Genomic DNA, 17660 nt, shown 5'->3' on the forward strand with positions numbered 1-17660 from the left:
GCTGTAGGAAAATGAAAGGCAGTTGGAAGAACCAGCTAGTATAATGGTATGCCCAGAACACTCTGTGCCTTAAAGAAGTAGCAGAAGGTCAGGATGAAAAGGCTGCACACTGGGCCAGCCACTGTTTGATCTGCCTAGCACCTTTCCTTCCTTCTGAGAAAAGCCGTCTTTTCTTTTCAATCATGTCTTGCTCATGTCACTAAAAAATACAGGACTCTATTTGGGACTGCAAATTATGATATATTGTCTGGCTCCCAATCCCATCCTTGCCACAAAAATGGGCAGGTGGCTTTTGCCAGACTGAGTGGAACTCTTCTCTAGATTTTTAATTTTTTTTTTAATTGAAATGAAGGACAGCTATAGTGTTTCTACAATTTGGTCCTTGGGGTAGACAGGATAATGGCCCCCAAGAGATGTCCATGTCCTAATACACGGAGCCTGTGAATACGTGAGGTTACATGGCAAAGGGAAACTAAGGCTGCACGTGGAGTAAAGGTTGCTAGTATTTGACTTTAAAATAGAGAGACTATCCTGAATATCCAGTTAAGCTCAATGTAATCACAGTATCCTTCATTATGGAAGAGGAAGGCAGAAAAGGATGTCAGAGTAGTGAATACCAGTGTATGCAGAAATTTAGAGAAACTGCATGGTCTTCAAGTAATTTAGAATTTCAGTTTCTCGTTCTCCCTTACAGCTTGCACTTCCTGATACAGACTTTCTTCCTTTGGTGTTCTTGTTAATACAGGCATTAATGTACCATATTTCTTTGGTCCTCTACCATAACCTCTGTGTTTTAAAATATTTATTAAATTAAGATGTATATCTTAAATCTATCTTCAGTCTCTATATATCTTCAATCTACATGACATTTAACATAGTACATGTCATGCTACTATTTCTCCTTGAATGGTGGTGTCAGGCCAATAGTGTGTCTACAATTAATAATATCTTAGAATTGAGGCAATGTGATAACTAATGCACAGTTGTCACGAGGATTAGATGAGTCAGTACAAATAAAGTGCTCAGAACAGAACTTAGTATATAAGTATCACTCAAAAAATGTCAGTCATTATTATCATAAACATCATCATGATTACCTTATGCAGGATAGTGGAATTGTTAGAAGCACAGTTTCTGAAGCCTAAGTTCAGATCTTACTCTGTCATTTATTACCTGTGGGTCCTGGAAAGTTATATAATTTTCTCCAAGCCTAGTTTCTTCTTATTAAAAATGGAAATATAAGACTTCTATTAAAAAAGTAATGAGATCTGGGGCGCCTGGGTGGCTCAGTCAGTTAAGTATCCAACTTCAGTTCAGGTCATGATCTCAAGGCTTGTGGGTTCGAGCCCTGCATCGGTCTCTGTACTGACAGCTCAGAGCCTGAAGCCTGCTTCAGATTCTGTCTCCCTCTCTCCCCCTGTCCCCGCTCGTGCTCTCTCTCTCTCTCTCTCTCAAAAATAAACAAACATTTAAAAAAATTAAAAATAAGCAATGAGATTAAATGAGAACATCTATTTTACGAAGTTTATCATAGTGCTTGGAGCACTTGGAGCAGAGCAAAATCTTTGCTGAGAAGATATTAATCTGCTCTCAGTTAGCTGCAGGCAATCATTAGAGCATTTAGCATTCTGAATCTCAGGCTCTGTTCACAGGACTAACTAGCATTTGTCAGCAGGTGTTTTCAGGAAAAGGAGAGACAAAAGAGAGCAGAATGTATCTGATGTGACTGGTCTTGGCTACCTCCCTATTCCTATACCCAGTACATTACTTTTGGATTTAAACTTGATGACATCTCTGGGCCTAAAATGACAGATGATCACGGCTTTGTTGCTGTTGTTTATAGAAAGGGATAGGAAACTATCATAGGATATCCTGGTAGTGACCTTGGGTACAAGTTTTGGCAGATTCATGCAGTGATACTTTGGCTTCTTTCTGTGTAGAGGTCTCAGTTTGGTGGGAGGCTCCAAGTCTTTCCATTACTTTTACATGATTGTCAGGGAGGCAGGTGGGTGGTAAGAGGTCGTGGCATCCCGAGTAGGCTTGTATTGGCCTTGTAGAATGGATTATTATATTTTCAGGAGTTTGGGAAGCCAATTGTCCAACATAGTATTAAAATTTTAATTATATATTTTACAACTTAATTATATTAAAAACAAATGTAATAACCATCTAGAACGTATGACTTCATAATTATCTTACTACATACTTCTATTGTTAATGCTTCGAGGCTATTTAAATGTATTGTCTTTCTATGGTAAAAATACTATCTAATGCTGTATTACTATTACCACACTTCACTTTTTTTAACTCTGCTCATTGACAGCAGGTTAGTAATTTTATTTTATTTATTATTTTTTTTAAATTTTTTAATGTTTATTTATTTTTGAGAGAGACAGACTACAAGTGGGGGAGGGCCGAGAGAGAGGGAGACACAGAATCCGAAGCAGGCTCCAGACTCTGAGCTGTCAGCACAGAGCCTGACGCAGGGCTTGAACTCACGAACTCTGAGATCACGACCTGAGCCGAAGTCAGACACTTAACTGACTGAGCCACCCAGGCGCCCCGAACAGCAGGATAGTAATTTTAAATCAGCCATGATAGGAGTATATGCTACAGAAATGTGTCCTCTCACCAAACCGGTTCTTAAACGTTTCCCAGGATACTACTTGAGTTAGCATAGAGTCAGACACATAAGAACATAAGGAAATGTTAAGTAACCATTATGCATAAGGACTCTGCTAGACTTCTTCGAATACATTTAATGTCAAAATATGGTAATTTAAATAATTGCTTTCTGTCTCTGTCTCTCTGTGTGTGTAGGTGTGTGTTTTCTTTTTTCTTTTTTTTTCTTTTCTTTTCTTTTCTCTTCCCTCCTTCCCTTCCCTTCCCTTCCCTTCCCTTCCCTTCCCTTCCCTTCCCTTCCCGTTCCGTTCCGTTCCGTTCCTTTCCTAGAAGTCTTTGCCTGGTTGTGTTTGGCCTGGGTAATTAACTAATGATTTATTAATTACTGAAGATCTAAATATTCACTCATGGCTAGTGTAGAGGTGCAAATTAATTTATCATTCTTTAATTACTACTCCATTTATAACACTGAAAATGCTAAAATAAGTTCTCACAGAAATAGTGTTAAGTCCAATAGTTGTAACTCATAATGAACTATTTCATAAAAATGTCATTTACTAAAAGGTATTTGTATAGAAATATTTTTAGAGGACTTTGTGGAGAATCTCTCTTAGAACAGCTAAAAGGGAAGACAGAGAGATGGTTTGATAATACAGATCATCAGAACTCTAGTACTCTTATCCTCCTAAGTCTCCAGTATAAGTGGTTCTGCCTTTCCTATTCTGAGTATGGTGCATCATTGCCAAGAATTGCCAGAGCATGCATCAAGCTTTTGGAACTTGATCCTCAAATTCCAAAGGGTCTACCGTATCACAAAACCCTCTTTGATTTTGTAGATCTACTAATCCAATGCCTGTCCAGATGATGCTCCCAGGATAGAACCAGAAGGCCCCACAGTTTGGCACTTAGTTTATATGACATGGCATAAAGAATCATAAAACAGAGCAAAGCTATATATCATTATCCAGGAGAATTTGCTGAACTTATTTCAATGACAAAATGGGTGTTATTTCTATACTCTAGACATTTCATATGATTTTAAAATTTTCTCAATTTTTGAGATTAAATTCTATTTTAAGGTCCAAGAGCAAGTGCCTTGCATAGTAGCTGAACTAATTCTGAGTGATGAAGCAAAATTGTAAAAAGTTATGAAAGTGATGATTTATTATTTATGCCACCTTATTTATTCAGTATCTATTGTTCAAGTAACTAGAATGTGTTTAGTATTGAATAAACTCTAGGGATCAGTGATTTTTTAAGACGCACATTTCTTGTTCTCAGGGAACTATGCAGTGTTATGGAGAAGAGAGGTATTAGGGAATAATTATATGAACATTTTAAGTGTTTTTAAGAAGCACAAAGTAAACTGGGAACCAAGAACATAGGACTTATAGTTTTGGGAAGTCAGAGGATGCTTTTCAAAGAAAGGGATATTTCTGCTCAAGATAGAGGGAATCAAAAGACTTAAGTAAAAAAAGAAGGGGAGCAGTATCACTAGGCTACAGGAATCTCTATTTCTCATCTGTATGCTATGCAGTTGTCCTCTTACCACTGTCTTAGTCTGTTTGAGCTGCTATAACAAAATACCATAGACTAGATGGTTTATGAACAAGAAACATTTGTCACAGTTCTGGAGTCTGGGCTAAGATCAAGGCACAGACAGAGTTGCTGTCTGCTAAGGGTCTGCTCCTGGTTCACAGACAGATTTTCTTGCTGTGTCCTCACATGGCAGAAGGGGGAAGGGAGCTAAGGTCTCTTTTATGAGGACACTAATCTTATTCATAAAGGCTCCAACCTCATCATATAATTATCTCCCAAAGGCCCCACCTTCTCATACCATCACACTTTGCTTAGTATTTCGCTGAGTTCTGGGAAGACACAAATATTCAGTCTGTAGCAACACTTTTTTTTTCTTTTTTATAGTTTCAAGTTTTTATTTAAATTTCAGTTAGTTAACATATAGTGTAATATTAGTTTCAGAAGTATAATTTAGTGACTCATCACTTACATTTAACACCCAGTGCTCATCACAAGTGTTCTTCTTAATCCCATCACACATTTAGCCCATCCCTCCACCAACCTGCCCTCCAGTAACCCTTAGTTTATTCTCTATGGTTAAGAGTCTGTTTTATGGCTTGCCTCTGTCTTTTTTCCACCTTTGTTCATCAGATTTTTCTTAAATTCCACCTATGAGTGAAATCATATGGTATTTGTCTTTCTCTGATTTATTTTGCTTTGCATAATACCCTCTAGCTCCATCCATATTGTTGTAAATGGTAAGATTTCATTCTTTTGATGGCTGAGTAATATTCCATTGTACATTTATATTTATTTATATTATTCATACCACATATTCTTTATTTATTCATCTGTCAATGTACATTTGAGTTTTTTCCATAATTTGGCTATTGTTGATAATGCTGCTACAAACATTGGGGTGCATATATCCCTTTGAATTAGTATTTTTGTATCCTTTGGGTAAATACCTAGTAGTGCAATTGCTGGATCATCAGGTAGTTCTATTTTTAACTTTCTGAAAAACCTCTATACAGTTTTCCAGAGTGGCTGCACCAGTTTGCATTCCCACCAATAGTGTTTATTTGTCAAGGGAAGTAAAGAGAATACACTGACACCTGAAACTCTCCTCCCCCATACCACCTCATAATCATAATCTTATCTTCTCTTATCCCAAAACTTAAGCAGGATTCAATTTAATTCAGGAATCCAGTGGGACTGCCTAAAAGAAAATTGATTTTTGAGGGATGGAATGACAGTAGTCATATATGATTTGCTGCTTCTCTTTATCCTCTACCCATATATCTCCTCTCCAGTATTTATGAATTATCTGTAATTATATGCAGGATTTTCTATATGTGCATATATATATTTCCCTTTCTTCCCCCAGAGGGAGGCTTCGTAACCATCATTCACTTAATTTTCAAATCAATCTGGGCCTAGAATAATAGAATTGTCACAAGAAAATGGTCCAACTTACTAATATAAATTAAATCTTTACCTATATTTCCTCTTGTTCTTTTATGGCTTAATTATAAATTTAATTATTTAAATACATATAATTTAATTTGACATATAGCACAAAGACTCAATAAAGATAAATGCCCTCATTATCAATTGCAAGGCATCTTTTATTAAGTATTATGTTCCCATATGTTACAAGATCTATTTCAGGGATACTCATAATAATCTTCTAATCTATATGCTGCTTTTTTATACCAACCTCTTGGGATGTTTTTAATTCTTGTAATTTCATACTCAACTTGCATAGCTAAACTCATTCTCTATTTCACACTTTCCTTGTTTTTAATGTACATTTTGAAACTATTTTGTCAAGTTACCAAAAACAGTCCATTGAGATAGTGACTTGAAGAGCATTAAATCTATACAATCATGAAGAAAATGAATTGCGTTACAAAATCAGCCTTTTCTTTTCAAGTTTATTTATTTATTTTGAGAGAGAGTTCATATGTGCATGCAGGTGGGGGAGGAGCAGATAGAGAGGGCAGTGCGAATCTCAGGCAGGCTCCATGCTGCCAGCCCAGAATCAGGAGATCACGACCTGAACTGAAAGCAGGAGTTAGATGCTTAACCAACTGAGCCACCCAGCTGCCCCCAGAATCAGACTTTTCATTCAATGACGTAGCATGTTTCTCTTTCTTTGATGTAAATATTTTTTTCCTGTATGTTCTATACACTTCTTACTTATTTCTAATACCATACAGAGAGGCTATCACAAATGTAGTCTTCCCTAATTACCATTTAAACAGGTCAAGTTTGGCTATTTATTTATTTAGCTTTCTTCAGTTTATCAAACTCTAGTTTTCATTTTAAAAGATATAAAGTTGATTCTTTTGGGTTTTCTGTATAACCACAAATAACACAAATGTAGATTATCCCTCTCTAAATCTCTTACTGTTTTGTTTTGCTTTTTATCCTATTGTATTTTCTAGAACTTCTAATGTAATATTACAGTCCTGGTAACAGTGGACATCCTTGCCGTTGTCCTAATTGTAAAGGAAACTAATTTATAAGTGTTTGGTGAATAATTCTCCACATGTGATTTAAGGAAAATGATATTCTCATTGAAATATAACACTTCCTTTCGAATCATGTAACAATCTGTGTTTATACTCAAAGTTAAAATATTCATTCTAGCATAGACTCACATCCTGTGCTCTTTAATAACAGAGTTATCCACCGTACTTCATGACCCTAAATATAGGTGCATTCATTCTTAATCAATTGTTGCTTCTTATATACTTCCAAGAAATGCTACATCTCACTTAAAACACTTCAACTCTAGAGTAGCTATTATGCAAAGCTTAAATAAGGTGTTTTGTGTATGTGCATGAATTTCCGTGCATAATATTGGAAACAGTCCAGGAATATAGCTCAAATTTCACTTCCTCCACAAACCCTCTCTTGAGCTCTTGGTCATAAATAATTCTTCCCTTCTAAACCTCTAAAATAATTTGTTTCCAACACTCATATGTCACATATGACATATGATTAACAAGAATATGTATTTTTAAATAGTTTTATCCTTTCTAAGTTATAGTGGTAACAATCACAGGGTCAGAAATTACACTAACGGGTTTCAAACCCCAGTTCTGCCTCTTAACCTAATTTGTGAGCTTCAGCAGGTTTCTAGGGCAAATTATTTGACCTCTCTGCATGGCAATTTCCTCATATGTAAAATAAGACCAAATAATATTTATAATTTATTTAAAATTTTATTTTAGAATGTTCTTCTGCAAACCAGTGAACTTTATAATTACTTGAGATTGGAGAGTTTTTTTTTTTAATTTCAATGCCCATGGTACTCCTATACCACTTAAATATGAGTTTATGAGGGTGAGGTTGAAGCATTAATATATTTAAAATTTTCTAGATGGTCTCAATGTGTAGCGAAGATTGAGAACCAGTGGGTTAGAACAGCAGTTCCAATTGAAACCAATTAGAATTTGGAGAAATAAATTCGCAAGTCTCCAGATGGGTCAGGAAGGTCTTCAAAGAAGAGGTCTTTCTTGATATTTAAAGGTGAAAAGTATGCCAAGGAATCATGGGGAAAAGAATACGTAGGGAAGGGGTGTAAATATGAACAAATAAAATGTGCAAATGCACAACAGAGGAGAAAGAGCGCATGGTACACTGGGGCAATGCAAGAATTTTGCACTCCTCGACATCTTGTACCATCCTGTGATCTTATCTGTATAATTTTGCTTGCAATTCTTCATCGATCATCATCTTTTATTCTAAACATATGGCTTTCTTTGCTTCTTCCTTCCCACTGGTTCTCTGATAAACCATCCAGAGGGTATTTTCTTTGACTATCCAAAACAATACTATTTTGATCACTTACATTTTGCTTATTATTTATTTGTAGCCAGTTTTAACTAAAAAATTTATTGTAATATTTAACTTTTAGAGTCTACTGACAAAATATTGGATAATAGATGGTTTCTATTAAATTATGCACACTGTAAGGGTAGAGTCACTTATTTTTTAAGTAATATGTCTAATTCTATACGTAGTATGAACACAGTATATCATTCTTACTTAAAATAATGTTTTTCTATTGTGTAATTTGTTGCAAATAACCTGATTCTTTTTACTTTTGAAGAATTTAGGTATTGTCACCTATATTTCGTATTTCTAAAATTATTAATAGGTATCATTTTATTGAAAAACAATAGAAACTCTAATGCCTTAAAATTATATGTGTGCAAGTAAATATATATATATAGTATATTATATATATATATATATATATATATATATATATATAATATACTATAAGGCAAAGTGCCAAATTGAAAATACATGCTATTTCAAAAATGCATTAAAATTGAAGTCTGTGATAAGACATTCTTTTAAAATAATGTATCTATGTACCTCAAATTGCCTTATTAGTAAAAAAATAGATATTTTATTTATTTATTTAACATAATTTATTGTCAAATTCACTTACATACAACACCCAGTGCTCCTCCCAACAAGTGCCATCCTCAATGCCCATCACCCCTTCTCCCCTCTCCCCTGCCCCCATCCACCCTCAGCTTCTTCTCTGTTTTTAAGTCTCTTGTGGTTTGCCTCCCTCCCTCTCTGTTTGTTAACTATTTTTTTCTCCTTTCCTTCTCCCATGGACTTCTGTTAAGTTTCTCAAGATATGAGTGAATACTGCTGCAACCTCTTTGGAGAAATTAGAGATTTAAAAAAAATAGCTACAGATGGGAAAACAAGTTGGGTATAACAGGGATTTTTGTAAAACCTATCCTTTTTCCTCAAACCATGTAAAAACGACTTCCAGGAAATAATTGGTCAGAATGTGACATGAGTCATAAAATTCCAAAGACTATAATAAAAGCAAATTAAAATGCTATGTAAGTCTGAGGGGGAAAAAGTTGTTTACTATAAATCCAAAGTAGAAAATACAAAATATAAAAAATTAAGATATTTCCTTTTCGCAGGACTTGGTAGCAAAACACAACATATGGCTTGAAAATACACTGATGACAGTTTTGGGAAACTATTCAGTGGTATCCAATATGAAATCAAAAAATAAATATCATACTGTCTTTAAAATGTAATAAATTAACCTGTGTCTGAACTGTTTAATGAAATCTTCAAGTACTAACTGCCCTGTGAGAGAAACATAATACATAAGTTAAATTGATAGGTTAGAAAGTTAATTGACCAATTTGAACTGGTATCTTCACAATCATGTGCCTGACAGTGTTACACGTTCAAAAAGAATGGCTGTTGACAAGACATTTCAGATAATATGAGAAATTTTACAGGCCTTTAGAAAATGTACATGAAGCTTTGGAATCACCTTTGGATGACACTATTAGAGAATATGTGAAGTAAGGGCTCTGAAACAGTATTCCCCTATTCCCTGGGACCATAGCTAGTAGTTACCAAATCCACTGTTACCAATATATCATGTTCTACAGAATATGATACAATTGATTGGTTCTACTGTTACCAATATATCATGTTCTACAGAATATGATACAATTGATTTTTTTGATTGTATTTTTATCTCCATAATATAGGTCAAAAGCTGAAAAATTGGGATACAATGAATACAGTTTTAGTTTTTTAAACATCTCCACAACTGAAAACATGTTTTGCAAAGACTTCAAAAATGATGTCATTTTCACAGATAGCCCTCTAGAAATTTACAACTTATAGCAACGTTAAGAGATAATGTTGATATTGGGGTGCCTGGGTGGCCTAGTCGGTCAAGCATCTGACTTTGGCTCAGGTCATGATATCATGGGTCTGTGAGTTCGAGCCCCGTGTTGGTCCCTGTGCTGACAGCTCAGAGCCTGGAGGCTGCTCCGGATTCTGTGTCTCCCTCTCTCTTTGCCATTCCCCTGCTCATGCTTTCTCTCTCAAAAATAGACAAGTATTTTTTTAAAAAGGAGATAAACTGATATTAACCCCTTATCAGATATACCATTTGCAAATATCTTTTCCCATTTAATAGGTTGCCTTTTTGGTGTTTTTTGTTTTTTTGTTTGTTTTTTGTAGTTTGTTTCTCTGTGTATAAGCTTTTTATTTTGGTGTAGTCCCAATAGTTTGATTTTGCTTTTGTTTCCCTTGCCTGAGGAGACATTTCTAGGAAAATGTTTCCACAGATGATGTCAAAGGAATTATTGCCTATGTTTTCTAGGAATTTTATGGTTTCAGGTCTCACATTTACATCCTTGATCCATTTTGAGTTTAATTTTACGCTTGTGTTAGAAAGTGGTCCAGTTTCATTCTTTTGCATCTAGCTGTACAGTTTTCCCAACATCATTTGTTGAAGAGACTGTCTTTTCCCGATGGTATATTCTTGCTTTCTTTGCCATAGATTAATTGACCATATAAGGAAATTTATTTCTGGAATTTTTATTCTGTTCCATTGACCTATGTGTTTATTTTTGTGCCAGTACCATACTGGTTTGATGATTACAGCTTTGTAGCATATCTTGAAATCTGGTATTGTGATATATCCAGTTTTGTTCTTACTCAAAATTGCTTTGGCTATTCAGTTTTTTTGTGTTTCCATATAAATTTCAGAATTATTTATTCTAGTTCTATGAATAAATGCTGGTGGTATTTTGATATGGATAGTGTTAAATCTGTAGATTGCTTTGAGAACTATGGACACTTTAATTTTTTTTTTTTTATTATTTGAGAGAGAGAGCAGGAGAAATCAGAGAGAGAGAGAGAGAGAGAGAAAGAGAATCTTAAGCAGACTCTATTCTCAGTGCAGAGACTGACATGAGGCTCAATACTTCAGCCCTGGGATCATGACATGAGCCGAAATCAAGAGTTGGACACTCAACTGACTGAGCCATCCAGGCATCCCAAGCATGGACATTTCAATAATATTCTTTCTTCCAATTCCAATGATCATGGGGTATCTTTCCATTTGTTTGTGTCATCTTCTAATTCTTTCATCACTGTTTTACAGTATTTGAAGTAAGGTCTTTCACTTCCTTGGTTAAGTTTGTTCATAGGCATTTTATAATTTATGGTACAACTGTCAAAGGGATTAATTTCTGTTTCTCCTATTTCATTATTACTGTATAGGGATGCAACAGATTTCTGTATATTAATTTTATATTTTGTGACTTCATTGAATTCATTTATCAACTCTAGTAGTTTTTTTTTTTTTGGTAAATCTTTAGGGTTTTCTATGTAGAGTATGATATCATCTGCAAATAGTGAAAGTTTTACTTCTTCCTTACCAATATGGATGCCTTTTATTCCTTTTTCTTGTCTAATTGCTGTAGCTAGGGCTTCCAGGACTATGTTGAATTAAAGTGATGACAGTGAATATCTTTTTCTTGTTCCTGATCTTACAGAAAAATCTCTCCGTTTTTCACCATTGAGCATTACGTTAGTTGTGGGTTTTTCATATGATGGCCTTTATTATTCTAAGATACATTCCCTCTGAACCTACTTTGTTGACAGTATTTATCATGAATGAATGTTATTTTTTGTCAGATGCTTATTCTGCATTTTTTGAGGTGATCATATGGTTCTTATCCTTTCTCTTGTTAATGGGATGTGTCACACTGATTGAATTGCAAATATTGATCCACCCTTTCATCCCTGGAATAATTACTACTTGAAAGTGGTGAATGCTTTTTTAATGTACTGTTAGGTTAGGTTTGCTAATATTTTGTTGAGAATTTTTGCTTTTATGTTCATCAGAGATCTTGGCCTATAGTTTGTTTGTTTGTTTGTGGTGTCTTTATCTAGTTTTTGTATCAGGGTAATGCTGGTTTCATAGAATAAATTTGGAAGCTTTACCTCCTCTTCTATTTTATGGAATAATTTGAAAAGAATAGGTAGTAACTTTTCTTTAATACTTGGTAGAATTCACCTGTGAAGCCTTCATGTCTTAGACTTGTTCGTTGGGAGTTTTTAAATTACTGATTCACTTTTGTTGCTAGTAAAAGGTCTGTTCAGATTTTTGATTTCCTCTTGATTAACTTTGGAAAGTTATATGTTTCCAAATATGCATCCATTTCTTCTCGGTTGTCCAATTTGTTCGCATGTAACTTTTCATAATTCTCTTATAATTCTTTGCATCTGTGTGATGTGAGTTGTCATTTCTCCTCTTTCATTTCTGATTATTTATTTATTTATTTATTTTATTATATATATGATAAGGAGTTAATATCCAAAATATATAAAGAACTTATACAACTCAACACACAAAACCCAAACAATCCAATTTAAAAATGGGCAGAAAACATGAACAGACATTTCTCCAAAGAAAACATACAGATGGCCAACAAACATATGAAAAGATGCTCAACATCAGTAATCATCAGAGAAATGCAAGTTAAAACCCAGCGAGATATCACTTTATGCCTGTCAGATGGCTAAAATAAAAAATACAAGCAATTATAAGTGCTGGAAAGAATACAGAGAAAAAGGAACTGTCATGCACTGTTGGCAGGAATTGGCATAGACAATGTGGAAAACAGTATGGAGGTTCCTTAAAAAATTAAAAATAGAAATACCATATAATTCAGTAATTCCACTAGTGAATAAAACAAAACATTAATTGAAAAGACATATGCACCCCTTTGTTTACTGCAGCATTACTTACAACTGCCAAGATATGGAAGAATTTAAGTTCCCATTCATAGATGGATAGAGAAGTAGTAGTATATATACATATAGTATATATATGTATGTGTGGGTGTATAATATACTTTATATATATAATATAAATATATATTTATATGTAAATATAAATATAAGTATATAATATACTTTATATATACATATTTATACATTACATATATATGTGTATATATATATAAAATGGAATATTAGTCATAGAAAGGAATGGAATCTTGCCATTTACAACAACATGGATGAAACTAGAGGGCATAGTGCTAAGTGAAGTAAGTCAATCAGGGAAAGACAAATACCATATAATTTCACTCATATGTGAAGTTTAAGAAACAAAACAAATAAATAAAAAAGAAGACAAACAAAAAATCAGACTCTTAAATACAGAAAGCAAACTGGTGGTTGCCAGAAGGGAGGTGGGTGGAGGGATAGGTAAAATAGATATAGGTTAAGAGTATACTTATCATGATGAGCACTGAGAAATGTATATAAATGTGGAATTAAATATTCTACATATGAAAGTAATATAACACTATATTTTAATCACACTTCAATAAAAATCTATCAATTAATTAATTTACAAAAGAGAGATGAGCCAAGTGTTTTTAAAGGTAACATAACACACTGGCAAAACCAAAGATGTGGGGATCAGGAAATTTGTGTGTGTTTTCATAGCTTTATGACCTCAGGTATGACACTGTATGTTTTTAAACCTCTTTTACTTCTGCAAACTGACAATTACACTAGATTCAGTGGTTTTCCAATATTTTGGGTTGTTGTTTATTTGTAGTGAAAGGTTTTTTTAATCTGAAGTCAGATGTGGAACATTAGATTTCAGAATATGTCAGTATGTCTACCAACGTACCTGTCTATCATAAACTAGTCAGGGAGTGAAATCTGAAGCTCATGTAAATAATGATTGGGAGGGTATATTAAATCATGTTTGTTCTTTGAGAATCACATAGTTATCACTGAAATCCAAAAATAATTTTGATAAAAGTAGGGTTCAGGGGCGCCTGGGTGGTGCAGTCGGTTAAGCGTCCGACTTCAGCCAGGTCACGATCTTGCGGTCTGTGAGTTCGAGCCCCGCGTCAGGCTCTGGGCTGATGGCTCAGAGCCTGGAGCCTGTTTCAGATTCTGTGTCTCCCTCTCTCTCTGCCCCTCCCCCATTCATGCTCTGTCTCTCTCTGTCCCAAAAATAAATAAACGTTGAAAAAAAAATTAAAAAAAAAAGTAGGGTTCAATTAATCGTTGCAAAAGGAAAACAATGATATCTACTGAGGCATTCCAGTATTTCTACAAACCCAAGAGTATAATATTATTTCTTACTACATAGTTTTAACCTTTGAAAAACTGCTAAAAGATAACTTTTATTTACCAATTGCTAAGTGTCTGGTGCTATGCTAAGCATTCTATGGATAATACTTCTTGTTGGTCTCATTCAACTTGAATTGCAGAAGAGGAAACAAAGGCACTGAGATGTGTGGGTACTTGCCTATGACCACGCAGGGATCAGGTGCTGGAACCGGAATTTTGAACCCAGGCAGCTTAGGTCCATAATCTATGCTTTTCACCCTCTGATGACTTATAATATAAGTTGATACAGACTAGAGCAATCAAGGAATTAAGCTATTCTGGCTGGTTAACTCATTATATAGGTCATGGATTAATGCAGCTTCTAGTTTCACTGTGCATCTTACTCATCTTTCTGTAAATGTAGAATTCCATACCCTTTGCTGAAAATAGCATATGGTTTCATATTTACATTTATACTTATAAAAAATAGTTTTATGGAGCATAAACATCTTTTGTTAATGTTTCTTTATTTTTTTAATATGAAATTTATTGACAAATTGGTTTCCATACAACACCCAGTGCTCATCCCAACAGGTGCCCTCCTCAATACCCATCACCCACCCTCCCCACCCTCCCACCCCCCATCAACCAGTTTGTTCTCAGTTTTTAAGAATCTCTTATGCTTTGGCTCCCTCCCTCTCTAACTTTTTTTTTTCCCTTCCCCTCCCCCATGGTCTTCTGTTAAGTTTCTCAGGATCCACATAAGAGTGAAAACATGTGGTATCTGTCATTCTCAGTATGACTTATTTCACTTAGCATCACACTCTCCAGTTCCATCCACGTTGCTACCAAAGGCCATATTTCATTCTTTCTCATTGTCATGTAGTATTCCATTGTGTATATAAACCACAATTTCTTTATCCATTCATCAGTTGATGGACATTTAGGCTCTTTCCATAATTTGGCTATTGTTCAAACTGCTGCTATAAACATTGGGGTACAAGTGCCCATATACATCAGCACTCCTGTATCCCTTGGGTGAATTCCTAGAGTGCTATTGCTGGGTCATAGGGTAGATGTATTTTTAAATTTTTGAGGAACCTCCACACTGTTTTCCAGAGCGGATACACCACTTTGCATTCCCACCAACAGTGCGAGAGGGTTCCCGTTTCTCCATATCCTCATCAGCATCTATAGTCTCCTGATTTGTTCACTGTAGCCACTCTGACTGGCATGACGTGGTATCTGTGTGGTTTTGATACGTGTTTCTCTGATGAGGAGTGACATTGAGCATCTTTTCATGTGCCTGTTGGCCATCCGGATGTCTTCTTTGGAGAAGTGTCTTTTCATGTTTTCTGCCCATTTCTTCACTGGATTCTTTGTTTTTCGGATGTGGAGTTTGGTTAGTTCTTTATAGGTTTTGAATACTAGTCCTTAGTCCAATATGTCATTTGCAAAGATCCTCTCCCATTCCGTTGGTTGCCTTTTAGTTTTGCTGGTTGTTTCCTTTGCTGTGCAGAAGATTTTTATCTTCATGAGGTCCCAATAGTTCATTTTTGCTTTTAATTCCTTTGTCTTTGGGGATGTGTCAAGTAAGAAATTGCTGCGGCTGAGGTCAGAGAGGTGTTTTCCTGCTTTCTCCTCTAGGCTTTTGATGGTTTCCTGTCTCACATTCAGGTCCTTTATCCATCTTATTTTTGTGAATGGTGTAAGAAAGTGGTCTAGTTTCATCCTTCTGCATGTTGCTGTCCAGTTCTCCCAGCACCATTTGTTAAAAAGACTGTCTTTTTTCTGTTGGATATTCTTTCCTGCTTTGTCAAAGATTAGTTGGTCATACTTTTATGAGTCCAATTCTGGAGTCTCTATTCTATTCCATTGGTCTATGTGTCTGTTTTTGTGCCAATACCAGGCTGTCTTGATGATGACAGCTTTGTAGTAGAGGCTAAAGTCTGGGATTGTGATGCCTCCTGCTTTGGTTTTCTTCTTCAAAATTACTTTGGCTACTTGGGGTCTTTTGTGGTTCCATACAAATTTTAGGATTGCTTGTTCTAGCTTCAAGAAGAATGCTGGTGCCATTTTGATTGGGATTGCATTGAATGTGTAGATAGCTTTGGGTAGTATTGACATTTTTTTTTTATTTTTTCAACGTTTATTTATTTTTGGGACAGAGAGAGACAGAGCATGAACGGGGGAGGGGCAGAGAGAGAGGGAGACACAGAATCAGAAACAGGCTCCAGGCTCTGAGCCATCAGCCCAGAGCCCGACGCGGGGCTTGAACTCACGGACCGCGAGATCGTGACCTGGCTGAAGTCGGACGCTTAACCGACTGCGCCACCCAGGCGCCCCAGTATTGACATTTTAAAAATATTTATTCTTCCAATCCATGAACATGGAATGTTTTTCCATTTCTTTATATCTTCTTCAATTTCCTTCATAAACTTTCTACAGTTTTCAGCATACAGATCTTTTACATATTTGGTTAGGTTTAGTCCTAGGTATTTTATGCTTCTTGGTGCAGTTGTGAATGGGATCAGTTTATTTGTCTTTCTGTTGCTTCATTATTAGTGTATAAGGATGCAACTGATTTCTGCACATTGATTTTGTATCCTGCACCTTTGCTGAATTCATGTATCTGTTCTAGTAGACTTTCAGTGGAGTCTATCGGGTTTTCCATGTATAATATCATGTCATCTGCAAAAAGTGAAAGCTTAACTTCATCTTTGCCAATTTTGATGCCTCTGATTTCCTTTTGTTGTCTGATTGCTGATGCTAGCATTTCCAACACTATGTTAAACAACAACGGTGAGAGTGGACATCCCTGTCGTGTTCCTGATCTCAGGGGGAAAGCTCTCAGTTTCTCCCCATTGAGGATGATATTAGCTGTGGGCTTTTAATAAATGGCTTTTATGATGTTTAAGTATGTTCCTTCTATCCCGACTTTCTTGAGGGTTTTTATTAAGAAAGGATGCTGAATTTTGTCAAATGCTTTTTCTGCATCAATTGACAGGATCATATGGTTCTTATCTTTTCTTTTATTAATGTGATGTATCACATTGATTGATTTGTGAATGTTGAACCAGCCCTGCATCCCAGGAATGAATCCCACTTGATCATGGTGAATAATTCTCTTTATATGCTGTTGAATTCGATATGCTAATATCTTATTGAGAATTTTTGCATCCATATTCATCAGGGATATTGGCCTGTAGTTTTTTTGTTTTTTTTGTTTTTTTTTTTTTTTTTTGCTGGGTCTCTGTCTGGTTTAGGAATCAAAGTAATGCTGGCCTCATAGAATGAGTCTGGAAGTTTTCCTTTCCTTTTCTATTTTTTGGAATAGCTTGAGAAGGATAGGTATTATCTCTGCTTTAAATGTCTGGTAGAATTCCCCAGGGAAGCCATCTGGTCCTGGACTCTTATTTGTTGGGAGATTTTTGATAACTGATTCAATTTCTTCACTGGTTATGGGTCTGTTCAAGTTTTCTATTTCTTCCTATTTGAGTTTTGGAAGTGTGTGGGTGCTTAGGAATTTGTCCATTTCTTCCAGGTTGTCCAGTTTGTTGGCATATAATTTTTCA

Source organism: Prionailurus bengalensis, chromosome A2 (assembly GCF_016509475.1).
Source record: "Prionailurus bengalensis isolate Pbe53 chromosome A2, Fcat_Pben_1.1_paternal_pri, whole genome shotgun sequence".
Taxonomy (NCBI): domain Eukaryota; kingdom Metazoa; phylum Chordata; class Mammalia; order Carnivora; family Felidae; genus Prionailurus; species Prionailurus bengalensis.